The following is a 9324-nucleotide window of genomic DNA, read 5'->3' as shown; positions in this document are numbered from 1 at the left end:
TGATACAGTTATCATCCTAAATAACGCTAACCCATCTCACTGCTACCAACAGAGAGGTTTTACAGTGCTATGGAGAACTATTTTGAAGGTACAAATCGCTTGACCTAAAGACTCTCCCTGGAGTGTCGGTGCTGTGCACTACATTTTCGCTCTGCCAAACCCTTTATTTAGCACATGCTAAAGAACATTTAACATTTAAAGATCCCCTCTGTACATCCTCTAAATGTCTCCATCCTTTGCTTTTAGATTAATATGTCTTCTGTGAAAATGGGATAATTGATTACAGAGCCGTATTATTTACAAATGAAGTATTGTTCATGTATTGACCTTTCATTTCTGTAGCTCAATACTAGTCCTTGTACAGCATTTTTAATTAGCGAAACGGTAACAGAATTAGAAGAAAAGGGGGAAGAAAAAAGATTTTGTGGATGCTTTTTATAAAAGGAAACTTTAAGATGACTTGAACGTTTAAAACTGCAAAAAATAATGTTTGATCAGATTCTGCATCCCAAATCTCTGGAAATAGAAAGAAATATCCTTCTTCTTCCAAAGGCACTGCAAGTGGGAATGCAGGGGGGAAGAGGCTGATTGGTAGACACGAGTGAGCATTTGCCCTTCACCCTGCTCCAGTAGCATTTCTGCACCGGGGTGTTCATTTCAGCCTAGTCTACTTGATGAGGAAGAAACCAGCAAAGCCCACCTTAGCATTTCAGTGTGAGTGACACCGATGAAGTTGGGGAGCTTGGGCATGTACAGAAAAGCAAAGCTCTCAAAACTGGTGGCTGTGGAGCACCAAACACGACTGTCAAAGATGCTAGAAATGCTGAGGAGGCAAAAATGTAGCAAAATCACCCTTCTGAAGCCAGACAGAGAAACCTGGGCTGTAGAGCTAAGCTGGGTTGAATAACAGAGCATCCCAGAGCCTGGATGTGTCGGGCAGTGACAGGTCCAGGCAGTCCTTATGAACCCCATCCCCAGCCACACCACCTTGTACTCAACAGCTGTGAGCTCAGGACGACTCAAACCCGGCTGAAAGAGGGATAAAGAGCAAGGAAGCAGGAAGAAAACATGAAATATGGCATAAATATAATCCACAGGAGTTTGAGGTTTAAAAAGAAATACGTTCTACTTGGGAAGGGGAAGGATATCTTGTGAGAGCCTCTAACAGGCTTGGAAAAGCTCTGGCTTTCAAGAATAACTAGGAAAAACCTCTCCTGCTGTGAATCTGACATAGTCCTCATGTAAATGCTCTGGTCTGTTTGTGTCTGGTTTAGCTTGACCTCTTAAATGGGTAACTGTTTCTAATGAACCCAGGGATTTTGATGGGGAGAAAGTGAAACTCCAAACAGGCAGAGCTGCCCTCAGGTTGATTCCACCATCCTTCCTCAGGAGGGTGAAGGAGGATTTTCCACATGGACTTCAATGGATTCAGACCCATGAATATAAATATTTGAAATATAAAGCAAATAATTTATTTTCTCTGTTACAAAGATGTTAGTTAATAGCCTTACAGCTATAAAGGAACTCTTGTAACTGCAGAAGAGGGGTTTTTTAATATATAGCTATCTTTTTATTAATGCAACAGAAGCATATTAAAAATGCCTGTCATTGCAAGTCTGGAGAAAAATATTAGGCTCGAATAAAGGTCATTGAGGAAGGATAGAGGAAAGTAAGAGGGAAGGCTTTAAGTGCATTTTCAGCATCCTATGGAAGCAGACAACTAATACATGGCACTCTTCAGAAGGTCTGTTCTGGGGCACACTTGTCCCAGTACAGATGGTCTCATGTGCAACATCCACCGAACCTATGGGGAAAAAAAAAAAAAAAAAGCCAAACTACATCAGCATCTTTCAGCACTCTGGGGAGCACGAACATGCTGCTTTGCCATTTAAATTGTTTGCAGTGTGTACTTTGTCTGAGGCATCTCAGCTACCATTTTCTTGCTAAGGGGCTGGTCCTGTTCCCCTCTAAGTAGCATCATCTTCTGACCCCAGCAGTGATACCCTGTTCTTACTGAACAGTCACGCCTATTCAGTGATGTTGCAACAAAATCACATGTATATTCAAGGCATCTGAAACAATTCTGCTGTTTACTGTCAGATCTCCCACACAAGCTATGTAAATCATACATCTAGGACACAACCCATGGTACAGTTTTGCAGGTGGCAGCAGCAGGTTCCTGACATCCCCAGCTTGTGGCTGTCCCCATGTCTGTGCAGAAAAGTCCATAACTGGGGCCCAGCCACCCCAAATGACCAAATTTTAGCCTTCGCTATGGCTGAAAATAGGACATGAAGGGGCATGCTGCTTGAGCACAATATATCCCATACATCCAGCTTGCTGGGCTAAGCAGGACGTGGGGATCCCTCAGATGTGGAGCCAATAGGGAGCACTCCAGCTACCTGGGATTTTATAAATCTTTCAGCTATCAGTCTTTCAGAGCTCCAAATGTAAAATCCAGCAGCCTGGGATATCATGTGGATTTATGACTTGGGATTTATGAACTGGTCTGGATAAAATAAGAACTGCCTTGACTTTTTTTTTTTTTTTTTTTGAAGTTTGAGGAAAAGAAATAATAAAAAATCAAAACCTGATTTTTTCTTTTTTTCCATTTTCAAAGCTTGCTGTTTATACAAATGTAGACGTTTTGTATAGATCCAATTATTTTGGTTTTCCTTCTTACCTGTGTGCTTCCTGGGGCTGGAAGCGGAGCAGTGCAAGCAACGCGCTCTTGCAGGGTTTCCAGCCTGGCAGGAATCATTCCAGAAAACGCGGTCTCAAAGCCCTCCCAGTCCCGCTTCTGGCATTATGAAAGGTGATGGTAAATATTTAGGGAGATTTCTAGATGTTTCCAAACTGTAGGTAGCTTCCCACACTACTGCCACAGCTCTCACCTGATTTCACTACTTTTTTCTTTAAATAATTTTGCAGCGCTTGTTATTTTTCATTTGTGGCAAGCTGGGTTTTTAAGTGTGCATGTGTGTATAACATATACATATATATGTGTGTGTGTGTGTACATTTGTGTATGTGTGTGTACTCACGTGTACTCATGTGCACATTAATGTGTGTATATTTCTACACCTCTAAATAGGCACCAACTCTCTATATACATATGTATACATGTACACATGCATACACACGTGTATATATGTACACATGTGTATGTATATATGTACACACACATATATGTACATATAATTATATGCCTATTTACAGCTGTATAAATATGTACACAGACATAGACATTTATGAGACTGTATTATGGATGGTTTCTATATTAATTCTTTGATTAGAAACCAATACAGACTATCACTTTTTATTAATACTATTGAACTGTATGTATTTTTCATGAGAGACCATCCCAAAGGACTTTCTATCTTTATCTTTAACTTACAGCCTTCCTCTCAAATTTTCTCATTTTACAGAAAAAAGAAAAGATGGTATTTACCTCGGTCAGGAGGAAAAGCTGTCAGATATATTTTTGCCATCTCTTCTGATTGGCTCTTTCTTACCTCTGCCCATAGTTACTGGGTGATTTTCTTCCAGTGATTCCTGAGTTCTGTTCTTTCATTTATGGATCGAGGTACCCCTTAGGAAAAAAAAAAAAAAATATATATATATATATATCCCTAGCCTTTCAGCCCACCATCTTCATCCTCTTGGGCACAGATTTATCCATGCACTAGCATATCCAGACCGTACTGACACCTTCACCCCAGCTTGCTGAAACCTTTGCACACATCCTCCGCCTCCCATCTTGAGCTGGCACCATGCAGATGCTGATAATGCTGCATTTAACCACCACATGAGACCTGCCCACATCAGTGAGTATCTCCTAGGGCTGCTGACAGCCGCCTAAGAGGTAAAGGGGCTGTACAGGGAGAAAAAGCCGGGGAGAACAGCGTGATGAAGGATGCTGTCACCCCTTCTGCTGGTGGTACCCCAGCCCCACAGATGATGCCGCACCAACATTAGGGGAGTGGGGATGATGCTCCCAGAGCAGCTCAGTTTTGGTCTGTGCAGGAATAACGGGCTTTTACAATCACCTCGGGTTCCTGGATAACCTCAGGTGGAGGTGCTCATCGCGGCCGAGGAATCCAAACCAAACCCTCCCAGCCCCTATCCTATGGACCATGGCCTGGAAACTTAACAGGCTCAGTCTAAGAAATGTCAGCAGGTTACTCTTTGTGGGTCTGAAACACAATGTTTTACTTTGTTTTTAATTACCACACATTCAGATTGTTTTTCAGCATGACTTGTGTCCTGGGAATAATTTGATTTGGAAATTTTGTTTTAAATAAAATTGAGGAGCTCAAACCATGTCTTAGAACTAGATAAAATTACTGCTTAAAAAAAAGAAAGCCAGGGTATTATTGGTTCTTAAACATTTAGTGTGAATTTTCCAATTGCCACCTTTTTTTAAGCTCAGAAATGATGCAGTGAGCCACCAGGTTTGGGCGGAGGAGGCCAGCAGACTGGTCTCAAGTTTGGCACCTCCCTAGCATCATCTTTGGTTGAGAAAGTTTGTCAATAATTTCATGCAGAGATTTAATGAACAACAAGGGATGTGGCAACTGGGAATACATCTTTCCAGTTTTCACCTCACCAAGCATCTGTACCCCTGGTATCTCGGGTATTCGCTGCAGTTCCCATTCAGGCACTGGGGACATTTTGGGGACAGAGTGAGGGGAATTTGAAATTTTTTTTCTTTTCTGCAAGCCTTTTTCTGCCCACTTTTCACATCACTGGCAGCCAGAGAAGGGCAGGTGGCTGTGACACCAGGTACAAGGTACCCCACACCGGAGCGGCTGTGCCAGCACTGGTGGGGGGCTGGGGGGAGGGCAGTGGGGCAGCCACCGCGCCGTGGGGACATCCCGAGCCTCTCACCCCTCTCCCTGCAGCACCCAACACTAACAAAACCCACCAAATTGGTGTGCCAGAAGCATCTTCACTTGGCTGCTTGGTGTCGGTACATGGATCCTGCTCTCCCTGGTCCCAGTCCCATCTCCGGCATGGTCTTGCCATTAAAAATTATCTTTCTACCCAAGGGCAAGGGAAGGGGACCGGGGGCAGGCTCTTGTGCAAGGCACTAAGTGTCTGGACCCCGCTAAGTTCAAAGGCACCCTCCCTCCCACCCTGAGGAGGGATGTAGCCGGCCGGAGGATGGCTGGAGGCCACACAGACGGGAAGGTATGTAACAATCCATTTATCACTTTGCAAATATTAGTGCTGCTCGCATTTGCTGCAGCAATATTTCTTCTTGGAAATTGGTGAAGTGAGTAATAACAATGTTATTTATTCTAAGACCTTGGAACTGAGAAGCAATAACAGGGGGGACTGTTCCCTTGAAAGCTTCAGAGGTGCTGGAAATAAAATGGGGGGGGGGGGGGGGGGGGGGGAAGAGAAAATAGACCGACAAAGGTCTGGAGGAAAGAAAGCCATTGAAATCTCTTGTTTAATTTTGTTGCCCCAAAGGTAATAAAATGCATTTTGTAATGATTTATAGATAAACAAGGAGGGCTGGGAGAAGGGTGAACATTTCAGATTCGTCTCTGGCTGGCACATCCTGCAAGGTAGCAGGAGTCTGCCCTGCGGGGCTCACCCCCCGCGCCTGCTGGCACCTCGGGTTTTGTCTATAGCAAAGCGCCTCCTTCCCCACAGAGTCTGCCTGTTCTCTTCTTTTATTTATTTCTTTCCTTTCTTTCTTTCCCCCCCCTCCCCCCCCCCCCCCCCCCCCCCCCCCGCCCCTTGCATCCCTTATCTGAATATATAAGGCTGCCCTTTGCTCAGATTTATGGGTTGGGGCAGCGCTGTGTGTATTTACAGTCTCCTGACCTGCAGACCTACAGCTGAACAAGAGCAGGAGGAAACCAGGGCCCATTCCATAAACAGAGACAGATATGAGGGGGAGGCAAGCAGGAATTGCGAGCAGCACTTAACATTTTTAACTGTTTGGCCAAGCCAAGGAATTAGCGATTAGATTAGAGGCAAAGAAAAATGAGAAGCAGGGTTAAAGATTTGGGGGCGGGGGGTGGCAATGGCCGAGAGTGGCCCCCAGGTTTGGCATGGGGAGAAATTAAAAGTTATAGGGATTTTATAAAAGGTTTTCCAGGGCAAAAGGGAATAGGGATGAAAACGAATCTCCAAAGCATTTTAATCAGAGCTGTGCTTTCCCTGGGTAGAGCTGAACAGCTCTTTTCAAGTCTAATTACCTTTTGAGGAGGTAGATTACTTAGACTGTGTTTATTCAGGTACTAATTGCTTCAGATTAAGTAAAAAGAAAACCTTATTTGACGATAATATTTCTTACATCCATATCTATCAGTTGGTTTGTTGGCAGAAATTCGGTGCAGATGAGACATATTTCAAAGGGGCCAGAGAATTACTCAACTTGTCCAAGGCAAAGGCAGCAAAAGTGGCAACAACCTGGAAAATAAATAAATGAAATGCACCGTATGTAGGGGTCACGATATAGCATAAGTATATCAACATGATGAACAGCTTTGATGAAAATGGTAAACAAAACCACCCTCTCTTCCTGTGGCTTGTTTTACATTGCAATAAACCACTGACTCTATAACCTATCAGAACATGCTGAGATTTTATGCATCATTTCCAACTACTATTTGAACATTTGGTTTAGAGTAGTCATGAACTATAATTAATGGGATTTTTTTTTTTCCTGATAAAAAGCACGCTTTATTGTATTTTATTACCTGTTGGTCCAAAGCTCCATATAGATGACGTAAATTCATTGTAGGTTTTAGGATGGGGATAAAGCCGGGGAGGGGTTGGGGGGGGGGGGGGGCGTTGTGCGTGATTATGATGAATTAACATTTAGCATCTGTAATGAAACCCAGAAGTTTAGTTTGTGATGCCCTGTCCAAATTTTCTTTGCTCCTATGAGCAAGCTGGTAGCGCCGGGACGCCTAGATTTCGGCCCAGCTCAGCCTGCCAGGAGGAGAGGAGAAAAAAAAAACAACCCAGGCACCACAAAGACCATTGAGATGAATGGCTCTATTTTATGAGCCATAAAAGTTTTATTCATCTTGACACCGAAACAGGTTTAGGCAGCAAGTTGACACGCCTTAAATAAATAAGTGGAATTAATTCCCCGGCTCTTGAAACAATAGCAGCATGCCCGTAACGCTGAGAGCTGCCCGTTGTTTCCCGTTGCTGCTCGATATTGATATTATTTGTGGGAGTTTTTTTCCTCTGGGGCCTGGTTGCTCCACTTCAGATTCTTCCCCTGTTTTATTAGAGGTTGAAAAAGGTTCAAGACCTGGTTGTACCGCTGCTCCCACCGACAGCTAAGGAACCAGTTTGGCGTCTGGTTTGTCTGTTGTTTTACTGCTGACCTTCAAATCAACTTTCCCCCCTGACCCCAGGAGGCATCTATCATGACAAGAGGCTGTTTAACACAAATGGTGCCCATTTATAGGGGAAGAGAGTCAGAAGATTTCCTTGATTGTTGTTTTTTGGGTTTTGTCTTTTTTTTTTTTTTTTTTTATGAAGAATTTGGTTTTTTCACCCCTCTTTTCTCAGTCACCACAGGTGAAATCCCTCCTAGCAGCTGGCTTATGAAATAATGCGAGGGGAGGCCTTAATGAGCTGAAAGCACCCTCAGCTGGAGATAAATATATGCAAATGAGATGCACAAACAAAGGAGCCCGGACAGAGAAATATCTGCAATTCCAGCAAAATGCTGCCTGCAGCTAGAAGATGAACAGCTTTGATAAAATGGTAACAAAAAGCACCTTTTTCTCCTCCAGCTTGTTTTACATTGCAATAGAGCATTGTTATTGTAACCCATCGGAGCATGCAGAGGTTTTCTGCCGTGGCTTCAAAAAAAAAAAAACCTGTTTAAACATTTGTTTTTAAGGCATTCATGGGCTATGAGCAATGTGATGGCTTGGGTTTTTTGGTGGCTTGGGGTGGGGTCTTGAGGGGGTTTGGTTTGGTCAGGCTGAGTGTTTTGGGGGTGTCTTTTTTTTTTTTAGCTTTCTTTTTTAATATTTTTTAACCTGATGGTGTCTCTCTGGCTCGGGTTGCTGGTGATTTTTGTCGTGATGTTTTGCAAGGGGGGATGGCTCTTTCTTCTCTAAAAAAAACCTGGAGTTTTGCATTCAAATTTGGAGGGAAAATCCAAGTTGACAAGTAGCAAGAAGCAGCTTGGGGCGGGGGGGAGAAGGGGGGGAAAAAAACAGACTTGAACATTCACCAAGCAACATCCAAACAGGCAGCTTTAATGAAAGCAATCAAGCCTCTGAGCTAATTCAAAGACAGACATCTAACATGCTGATTTTAATAAGCTTTTAAAAGGCAATCTCTAACTTTTAAAAGTCGCTCTTTTTAATTTAATTGGGTTTTTTTGGTTCATATATTGCCAAAACAAACACAGCCACTAAAATATGTTTTCAATATGTATAAGTAGCATATCTAGACAATGTTTTAAATTAGCCCTCTATTTGGGGAGGGGGGGCGGGCGGAGAGGAGGCTAGAAAGAGGCTTACTTCGGATGAGTCAAAGATATTTTCCAAGCAGGGCTCATCACGTCAAAATAATACCTTTATAGTCTTGTCTCTGTCTTTATGAATCCTCCTTTGTGGATGTATGGAAGTCCTTTACCTATAGGCTTCTTCAGAAAACAACCACAATCCTCTCTTGGAGATACACAGATTACTTTCTAAGAGGCAGAAGAGAAAAAGGAAGAGAAAATACAGTACTGTTTAACTTTTTACCTTATGATATCATTAAATAGATCATTACAGATTTACAAACGGAGGATAAACACTATAAAGTTTTGAGGGCCCTTTACTCAAGGCACTAACCACAATTTTTATATCTGGCAAGAAGAAGAAAAATAGACTTACCTTTTTTTTTAACAAAAAAAAAAAAAAAGAAAATCCCCTCTTATAAGGTTATACGGCTTTGGCACTTACAGATGTTAGAGCAGACAAGTGTCGGATTTCCCGACGTCAAACAGTTTTCCTAATTTTTCATAGATTTCTCCTGTTGCATTTTTGGCCTGATGTGAGAATCGTCAATTTAATTTGTGGGGCTACGGACTGGAAGTTGGGATATATGCATGCGTGTGCTTTAATGAACCCTAAAACCTGACAGGCAGCTCTCTGCCCGCAGCTGTCCCAAGCTCGGGGTTTCAAGAGTTAATAAAAACTTGGTTATATTAGGAAGGCTTTCTTTTTTGCAGCTCAGGTTTGTAGCAGCATAATTATGTTCAACTGCTGTTGTTTGAAAAGGGCAAACAGCATCTTAGGCACAGAACAATGAAATTACAGCCGAGATTTAGGTTAGCAAAAGC

The 9324-nt window shown here is 42.7% G+C and overlaps 1 long non-coding RNA gene across 2 annotated transcripts in view; it reads right to left on the bottom strand.

Annotated features, from left to right (window-relative positions):
• Positions 1–1449: 1449 nt before the first annotated feature.
• Positions 1450–9324, bottom strand: part of LOC116961691 — a 15114-nt gene continuing 7239 nt past the window's right edge. Inside the window, exons 4-8 of one of the 2 annotated variants that reach the window (XR_004407090.2) lie at positions 8516–8688; positions 6313–6428; positions 3515–3591; positions 2684–2800; positions 1450–1804 (exon numbers count right to left, since the gene is read on the bottom strand). This is a non-coding gene — a long non-coding RNA (uncharacterized LOC116961691). The remainder of the gene's footprint in view (positions 1805–2683; positions 2801–3514; positions 3592–6312; positions 6429–8515; positions 8689–9324) is intronic. The other variant, XR_004407089.2, reaches the window with a different exon arrangement.

The sequence above is a fragment of the Tyto alba genome, unplaced genomic scaffold (genome assembly GCF_018691265.1).
Source record: "Tyto alba isolate M040663 unplaced genomic scaffold, T.alba_DEE_v4.0 Super-Scaffold_22, whole genome shotgun sequence".
NCBI lineage: Eukaryota > Metazoa > Chordata > Aves > Strigiformes > Tytonidae > Tyto > Tyto alba.
The sequence above is the reverse complement of the archived record's forward strand: the minus strand, read 5'-3'. Positions and strand labels throughout refer to the sequence as shown.